The 9,917-nt window shown below is 37.7% G+C and overlaps 2 non-coding genes across 2 annotated transcripts; both read left to right on the top strand.

The window, feature by feature from the left end:
• The first annotated feature begins 241 nt into the window (after positions 1-241).
• On the top strand, positions 242-313 carry Trnag-ucc (transfer RNA glycine (anticodon UCC)). Its single transcript has one exon. It is a non-coding gene; the product is annotated as a tRNA-Gly (tRNA).
• An 8,094-nt stretch (positions 314-8,407) lies between these two features.
• Trnag-ucc (transfer RNA glycine (anticodon UCC)) lies at positions 8,408-8,479 on the top strand. Its single transcript has one exon. It is a non-coding gene; the product is annotated as a tRNA-Gly (tRNA).
• Positions 8,480-9,917: the final 1,438 nt, after the last annotated feature.

Raw genomic sequence — 9,917 nt, 5'->3', positions numbered from 1 at the left:
ATGGTGTATCGTAACATATGGTACGGAACACGTAGCCTTAGGCAATCCGAATACAAACATATCTTGACGTGGCTAATATCGTATAGTTTGCTTTTTACAAAAGTTTCTCTTTCTTATTTAACAAAAACAAGACTAATGTACCATTTGAAATTGATACAAAACAAAAGAGAAATTTAAAACAACATTTACAGGACGAAAAATAATATAAACATATTTCAGTATTAAAAACCATTAATAAATAGCGTCGGTGGTGTAACGGTTAGCATGGTTGCCTTCCAAGCAGTCGATCCGGGTTCAACTCCCGGCCGACGCACTTTTGTCAAAAGGTTTTTTTTTATTTATTAAATGGATATTATTAAAAATTAAAAAAGTGTCTACAGTATATATAGTCGTACTTTTAAGCTGCCCATTGTTATTGGAAGTTATATATCAAAGCTTCTGCTAATATTTAGGTCATTGGCTTATCACCATACGTTTAGATAAGTTATATTAGTGTCGTGATATCAACGTGATTAGATATCTCATGTTAAAATGAAATTTAACACGAAATAATAACAATTTGATACTTAAGGGCTATTGGACTTGACTATGTCAGTTGTATACGGGTATATGTAGAATATCTGAAAGACGACTTTTAACTTAAGAATTCAAATTTTTAGCACACCATATGTCTAAAATCAAGTAAAACATAATGGTGTTGTCAAAAAATAAATATATATTCCAATTTAAAATTTAACTTAATTAAAATCAAATTCAAGAAGTGTACGAAATTCTAAGACACCACTATATGTTATGGTCTAAAATATCAATAATTATCCTATCATATCTTCAATCTATGCGTATTTACTTTTAGAATTTAATTATAACACAATATACTAAAATAATAGACCTAAACTTGAGGCAGACATGTTGTTTCCATAAGAATAATTCCTATGAGGCCATTTAGGGTAAATTGCGTGAAGAAATTATAACAAATAACAATATTCCTACTTTCTGAACTAGTAGCGATGTGGTAATGATATATTTATTGGGTTCATATATTGCAAAACACGAAAACACCGCTCCCTACATTTTCAACACACAATCATAACCTGTGGTACACCCTTGGAAATGTCAACAACGCACCTGTCACAATATTCTGTCATTTTGACGACGAGCTTAACATTTTCTGCTGAATGTTGGGAAATATGGCTTGCGATTGTTTGCTTAATCTATGCATGACAAGCATATACTTAGAAGTCAATTGTCATGTTACATTGTGTCTCGACATTTAAATCTGTTAGACCGAAAAATACAATTTGTAAAAATTTTAAAACCGAAAGTACGTAAACCGGAAATGGTTGCCCAATATGTTTTCGCAAAAATAAGATTATGTTTTATCGGTAAACTCATATCGGGTTGACATTTGATGCTAAAATAATGTTAAGTATAAATAGATTAAACACGGCAAATAAATATATTGCTGTGATTAGTCGTTTCACTGGATATTTCTCTTCAAAGACTTTGTCGTGGCTTAGTATTTTTAATGACATAAACGGCAAAATGGCGAGAAGAAAGTGAAAGTAAAAAGCATGCCGACGACAGAAACGTAATTGTGGATGCTTTTTGGTTTTGCGGTCTCCATGAAAGCTGGGTCCACGTCCCGAGACTGGGTGCACTGTTCTCATGCGGATGCGCACCACTTTTGGGGGTGTGATGTGCGTCCGCGTGATATCAGTGTAGCTGAAGGCTTTCACAGTAGCTCCAATTTGAGCCAACCTGTTTGCCGTGGGTTGCATCTCGTATCCGGGGGAAGAAGGTCCTGGTAGTTGAATAGGTTTTGCTCTTTTTTCTTCCTTTTTTTACTGCTACACACTACTTTGGCTTCAGACTCCGGTTAGACGAGAGGTAATATGGGCCCTGTATTATCAATCGGCTGGTCATGCCGAGCCCTTGGTTCGTAGATCTCCAAGAAGGCGGTGGCTTAGGGTCAATCGTGAGTTTAATTTGGATTGTCTTGATTCTGATCGATCTTGCGCGTGCTGCCGCAAGCTTGATTTGAATTATGTTTGTTCGAAATATTCTTCCGAGTATACTATCTGTGTAACCCTGACACTTTGACATTGGATATCCATGTCATCTTGAGTGTCCCCCTGTTGGGCTCCGAGGTGGGTGGGGGCACAGCTAGCGAATTGTAATAAACTCTAAAAGATGGCTTCCAAAAACAAACAAAATGAACTACAACCAAAATCTCCCCAAAAGGAATCAACCACAAATCAACAAACAAAAAGCGGTACAACAAACACATTCCCACAGTTTCTGGTCATGTCCTCTACACAGAGTGGCAAGACCACTGCAGGTTTATCACCCTTAATATTGCGAAAGGGCATCAAGGGCATTGCTGGAGATGTCAAATCTGTCAAGCCTTTGGGATCGGGTGATCTCCTAATAGAGGTTTTCCGCAAGCAACAAGCGGAGAACCTCCTTGGAACCAACAGTTTTGCCGGCCTCAGTGTGTGTGTAAAACCACACTCATCATTGAATTGCAGCAAGGGGGTAATCAGGTGCCCAGCCTTGCGCAATGACAATGAGGCTGACATACTGTCATACTTCCAAGAGGAGAACATTCCGGTCTCTCATGTTAAACGCATCATGACGAAAAAAAGTGGGAGCTTGGTCCCAACACACACTTTTATCTTAACATTCGCTACACCAACATTACCACAGAACGTAACTGTTGGTTACCAACGTTACAATGTCACTGTCTACATCCCCAATCCATTGAGGTGCCGTAACTGCCAGAGGTACGGCCATCATGAGAGCAATTGTAGACGGAAAATGGTATGTCAGTACTGTGGCCGTGAAGGTCACGACGAAAAAGACGAATGTGACATTGTCAACCGTCACTGCGTCAATTGCGGGGGTGACCATGCTGCGTCTGCTCGCACCTGTCCTGCCTGGACTCGGGAGAGGGAGATATTACGGGTCAAATATACCCGAGGTGTCTCCTTCCCTGAAGCTAGGAGGATAGTCGAGTGTTCAGACCTGAATGTGGCAACCTATGCCCAGATCACCCGCGCAAAGACGCCCTTTGACAGTGTCACCGTCAAACATGCGTCGGTCCAGGCCTTGGTTGACAAGCCTAACTGGGACAATGATGTCACAAACACTATCAAACAATGGAACATACGCGGATTTAAAGCGAACATAGAAGAATTAAAACATCTTATACAAACAAAAAACCCATCCATATTCTGTCTTCAAGAAATAATGCTGAAAGACACCATCAATCTCCGACAATTTACACTATACACCAAAACTCCAACAACAGGTGGCCGCCCATCAGGTGGTGTGGCGGTGGCGGTGCATAAAAACGTTCCTCACAGACACATTCAGCTAGATACCACCTTGCAAGCTGTTGCTATAAGCGCAACTCTTCACCGAAAAATAACAGTCTGTTCTATATATTTACCTCCAAATACTCCATTTAGTTGTGATGAACTGAGTAACATCGTATCACAACTACCAGTGCCATATATTATCATGGGTGACTTTAACGGTCATAATAGCCTCTGGGGCTCCCCTGGCACTGACGATAGAGGTAGACGTATCGAAGATTTTATTAATAAAAACAGCTTATGTCTTTATAACACCAATGCCCCAACATATTTACACTCTGGCTCGCTTACCCACATTGATCTATCGTTGTGCCATCCATCAATTCTTCTGGATTATGATTGGATGGTCAACGGTGATCTCTGTGGGAGCGATCACTTTCCAATTATACTTAAAAACATAGGGTCACCAAAACTTGAGGAGCCTATTCCTCGTTGGAATCTACATAAGGCGGACTGGGTTCAATTTAAAAATTTGTGCGCAGAGGAGCTCATTGAGGATAAATTTTTGAACCTCGATGGACCCAATTAAAATTTTCACAGAAGCACTCACTTCTATCGCTACAAAAACCATACCAAAATCCGTGCCAAAACCTACAAAGTTTCGTCTCTCAAATGATTCATTTATCAATAGATCTGGTAGAAATTCCGCTCTGAGGCGGTACTTGGCTTCGCCAACCGTCTCAAACTATAACAATTTTAAAATTTGGAGAGCAAAAGCTCGAAGGTCTATCAAATCCGACAAGAAAAGTACTTGGAAAGAGTACGTCTCAAAAAATTAATTCCAATACATCTTCGAAGAAAGTTTGGGAAATGATTGGTAAAATCAGTGGGAAAAGAAAAGCAACACCATCATCCCACCTCATTAACAACAATAAAATATTTTCTTCAAAATCCGAAATAGCTGACGCCTTTGCCAAAAATTTTGCTAAAAATTCATCCATCAAAAATCATTCCAAAAAATTTCAAAAATTTAAAAAGGAAAAGGAAAAGAGACGTCTTAATTTTAAATCCTCCAATAGTGAAAGTTACAATAGGCCTTTCGAGATACCAGAATTGCTCGAGTCCCTTGAGAAATCAAAGGACTCGGCAGCTGGACCAGACGAAATTCCATATATGTTTTTAAAACAATTACCAGAATCTTCACTAAAATGTCTTTTAACTATATTTAATCAAGTTTACTCTTCTGGCAAAATTCCCGAGTCTTGGAAGGAATCTACTATTATACCCCTTCCGAAGCCCGGGAAAGATGCTACTGATGCCAATAACTATCGTCCTATTTCATTGACGAGTTGTATTTGTAAAACTCTAGAACGTATGATAAATACCAGATTAGTTTGGTTCCTGGAATCAAACAATATTTTAAGTCCTTTGCAAAGCGGCTTTAGAAACCGCAGGGGAACGGTAGACCACTTAGTTAGACTAGAAACATTTATACGTGAAGCATTTGCCAAGAAAGAACATCTTGTGGCCGTATTCTTTGACCTTGAAAAGGCATACGACACAACTTGCCAATATGGAATCATGAACGATCTCCATGATATCGGTATACGTGGTAATTTGCCAAAGTTTATATCAAATTTTATATCTGACAGGCATTTCAAAGTTCGAACGGGTTCAACTTATTCAGAAACAGAAACACAGGAGATGGGCGTCCCTCAGGGTGGTATCTTGTCCGTCACACTTTTTGGACTAAAAATTAACAGCATAACTAAATGTCTTGGCCAATCTACGGAAGGGTCTCTATTTGTGGATGATTTCTTGATCTGTTACAGATCAAAAAACATGCACACTATAGAACGGCAACTTCAACAATGTTTAGGCAAATTACAAAATTGGGCTGACGAAAATGGCTTTAGATTTTCAAGATCAAAAACTGTCTGTATGCACTTCTGTCAAAAACGAAAACCACACAATGATCCTGACCTCACACTCAATGGAATTAAAATTCCAGTAGTTGAACAAACTAAATTTCTTGGACTAATATTTGATTCGAAACTGTCCTTTGTTCCACATATCAAACATCTGAAGGATAAGTGCTCGAAGGCGCTGAACATTCTACGAGTTCTTTCCCATTCTGATTGGGGTGCAGACCGTGAAATGCTTCTACGTATCTATCGGGCACTTATAAGATCAAAACTTGACTACGGCTCTATTGTCTATGGATCGGCTCGCAGCTCCTATCTACAGATGCTTGACCCTATACAGAATCAGGGACTGCGTCTCGCACTTGGAGCTTTTCGAACAACACCTGTGAAGAGCCTCCATGTGGAAGCTAATGAGCCATCTCTAGACGATCGACGAAAGAAATTATCCTTACAGTATGCTGCTCAACTGAAATCCAACCCCAAAAATCCTGCATTTAACCTTTTATTCAATCCACAATATCAAGAAATATTTACACAAAATCAAAAGCTCATACCAACATTTGGCATCAGAATTTCAAAATTGTTGCTGGAACTTAATATAACTTTCGACACCATTGACGAGTACACCGTATCGGATGTACCACCATGGCTCATTCAAACACCTGATATCAATTTATCTCTACATGAGAGGGCAAAATCCAGTGCATTACCCGAAGAACACAAATCCTCCTTTCGGGAGTGCATTAGGGCTTTCCCTGACCATGTTCAGATCTACACTGACGGATCAAAAGATGGTGATAATGTTGCGGCAGCATGCTGTACATCTAATCACTGCTCCTCTATCCGACTCCCGGATATTGCCTCCATTTTCTCTGCGGAAGCATGTGCTATCGGTCTGGCGCTTGACCATATCGAAGAACACCGCATTGAAAAGGCAATCATCTGTTCAGACTCTCTTTCGGTTCTTCAGGCTTTGAAATCAAGAAGCCCTAGAAATACTCTAATCCAAAATCTTTTAATCCGAACATTTCGATTATCTTCTAAAACTCAAATTACTTATCTCTGGATTCCCAGTCATGTGGGTATAAAGGGGAATGAACAGGCTGATACAGCAGCTAAGACTGCTCTTCGCCTAGCACAAACAGATTTGAAACTACCATACACCGACATCAAACCTTCAATTCAGTCAGCCATCAAACACCATTGGCAACAAAGGTGGTCTACCGAAACAAACAATAAACTGTTTAAAATTCAACCTACACTTAATCCTAAACTGTCCAGTCGGAGAGACCGCAGAGAGGAAGTTGTACTCTCTCGGCTCCGAACTGGACACACATATTTTACACATTCCTATCTATTGAGAGGGGAGGATCCTCCTACATGCCATGCATGTGATTCTCCTCTCACAGTGGAGCATATTTTATTGCATTGTATTGATTTTAAACACATACGAGATAAATACTACGATGTCTCCGACATGTACACTTTGTTTCATGCCGTGAGACATAATCGTATTTTTAATTATCTCAAAGAGATCGGTATTTTAAGCAAAATATGAACGTTTTCTCATCATACATCGTATCAACTCAACATTTCATCGTTTCATCAACATTGTGCATGAGTTTTCTCATGTGTTTTAGCCAAATTTATTTTATCCCATGCAAACCTTTTTTTTTTATCAAATTAACGTTTACAATCTGTGTTTTAGTCCTTACTTGCTTTTTCTTACCCTGAACTTTTATCCTGATATTAATGCATGACTTGTAGTTTGGCCCTAAATGACCTTAGTTGTCGATGGGCCGTAAAACTCAAACAAACAAACAAAAAAAAACAAAAAATTGTGGATGCCGGCATGTGTTGATTGCAAGGTATTTACGTTATTTGTTATCGGGAAAACGTCATCCTTTGATTTGGCAAAGGATTTGTTCGAGATTGGCATAGTTTCTGTTGTATTAGGTTTTTACTTCTAGCCACGTGTTCCGTCCCACATTGCTAGTGTGTACGGCAAATGTGTCCAAAAATCAAACTAACGTGTACCTTGCATAGGCGAAAAAGTAAACAAAACTCGGTTAATACATGTAACCACAATAACACTGAACATGTATGGAAGGGTTTTTGTTTACAAATATGCATTATTATGATGAATTTCAAACAGTTCTTAACACCGACAAAAGTTAGAATTTTGTTGTTACAAAGTGTTTTTTCAGAAATGTCGAGTTCCACGTTTATGTATGTATTTTAAACAAAGTGAGGAAAATGTTAGAACATTCCGTGCAGTTAATAGCTTGTTTGACAAAATACGTTTCACAACCTCCAAAATGGCGATAGTGTCGTCCAATAGCCCTTAAAGTTGTATTTCTTGTAAATTTCACCATCACAAACTCTCATAAAATATACAATGTGTGAATATGAATGCTTATATATGATGGTTCTGATCCATGAAAACACCAATATACTATTGACATAGCGGTAACTGTCGCATGAAATATCACACGTTTTGAAAGAACCGCCACAGTCAACGCCATATTTCAAACTTTTGGGTAATATCGGAAAACCGAGTTGCATCACGTGACCGACATCGGCGATACCCGTATAGATCGGAACCTCCCGAGCCGTATCACGTGCCCAATATCGGCAATACCGGTACAAATCGGAATAGTTCGGAACAGTTCGGATACTTCTTAGCTTTTTAAACGTGTACATTTTTAAAATATTTTTTACTTTTATAATTAAACATACTTCCAGTGCTGCAACTTTATAAAAAGTGGTATAAGTAGAAAGTTTAAACCTTGGACAGACGGTGAAAAATGTGTGTAACACTTAAAGAGTTACACTATGACAAAAAGAGCGAAAGTGATAGACCATACAACTTTAACATGTTTTTGGTTGTTGTTTGAGGGTAGATTAATTTCCATTGTAAGTAAATTTCAAAACTTACACACCATTAATACAAAGTCTATAAAGCTAAATGTTACATTTATGTACATGTTACAGTACGCTGTAGCTTGTTTAAGATGAGTTCGTAGATCAAAACATTTTAGTTGTAATCGTGTTGATGAGAGGTCAATTAAAAAATCAGAGATCTGATGACGTAACCACACACAGGTAACTTTACGCCTGTCAGACTGATAAGCTTGACATGGTACACCACTAGTTGCATATACAGCGTCGGTGGTGTAACGGTTAGCATGGTTGCCTTCCAAGCAGTCGATCTGGGTTCAACTCCCGGCCGACGCACTTTTTTGTTAAATTTGTGTAATTTGTCGCAACTGCCAAAATAATGTTTTAATCAATAATATTTTGTATTTAAATCATTTAATGATACTGGCAAAAGACGGCAATTGCCTTTGCTATGAAAATAGATATGAATGGGGGAAAACCCAACATCCTGCAAACAAAACCTTTAGAACCAATTGTTTGATTGAATGATTTTTTGCATTGACAAAGACATTTCATCACGCGGAATTACCTTCGTTTTTAAGGTAAAATGCCTCCAAAGCTTCACTTTTAAACCTTGGTATAAATTGTTATGTATTATTTTCTGTGTAGGACATATAACTTGATTATGTCTCTAGAAATTCCATACTTATTCACATACAAAATAGATAAAAACGTCCCGTGTTGGCGCTCGACAAAGTGTGGCCTACGACTTTATTACATAAGACGAGGTAAAGATTTGCGCCCTTGTCACAGAATACAAGCATATACAGAACAATTAAAACCTTAAGCGCGAAGATAGTTTAAATGATAGTGTTTCTTTATATGTAAGCTTACAATACATCAATTTTATCTCACGAACATAATATTTGGCATCGTAAATGCATAATGCTTAACATTGCTATAGGAATTTACTATATTTGTTACAGGTTATTTGGAAATCAGAAATATATAGGACGATAGTGATGTGAAGTTACACAATACAGCGAACCTTTTGTTATTCCCTACAGAATGTAGGTTACATTGAGTATATGCACTGTAGGCAGTTGTAAGAATGCCAACATGAAAGCCAATTCTGCAAATTGAAAAAATATAATAGAACATTATGTTTTTTGCTTTCAATAACTTCCCAAGAGATTTTTTGTGAAATTAATTTCGCCGCAAGTCTTTTATTCGTCATGCCTTTATATAATTAGCCAAATGAATTTGATTATCTTGATATATTTTACATATTTATCTTAAGGCTTTATGACAACTTGAGATGTTCTGAACATAGTAAATCTGGCAAATTAAATGTACATTTCACCTGCGGCTATTTCTCTATATTAATGATTTTCAGAGATTAATTTGCTACAAAGGGTCATTCGCCTGCTTGAAATAAGTATATATACCGATATATATATATATATACAATGCAAGCACTATCTCCATATTGATATGACTACCCCACGGGCAAATAATATTACCTGTTTACTTGTAGAATAATGAAGTTGTTTTTTAATTGTCCCGCTGTATGCGAATGATATTTACAGAAAAAAATGAAATCTATTATATTTTGTCTGAGGCAGATATACCGGAACCTCGCTTTTTGTGTAATTTGAGTACACATTATAGTATTTGACTTTGATATGGCAACAGTGAAGGACGTTTTATAAGCAACTTCTTTGTTGCTTACAGCAGTTGTAATTTGAAATTTGTTTGACTTAAATGACGTATTTGTTATAAATCAAATACAACG

Source organism: Argopecten irradians, chromosome 2, assembly GCF_041381155.1.
Source record: "Argopecten irradians isolate NY chromosome 2, Ai_NY, whole genome shotgun sequence".
NCBI classification, from domain to species: Eukaryota; Metazoa; Mollusca; class Bivalvia; order Pectinida; family Pectinidae; genus Argopecten; species Argopecten irradians.
The sequence above is the reverse complement of the archived record's forward strand: the minus strand, read 5'-3'. Positions and strand labels throughout refer to the sequence as shown.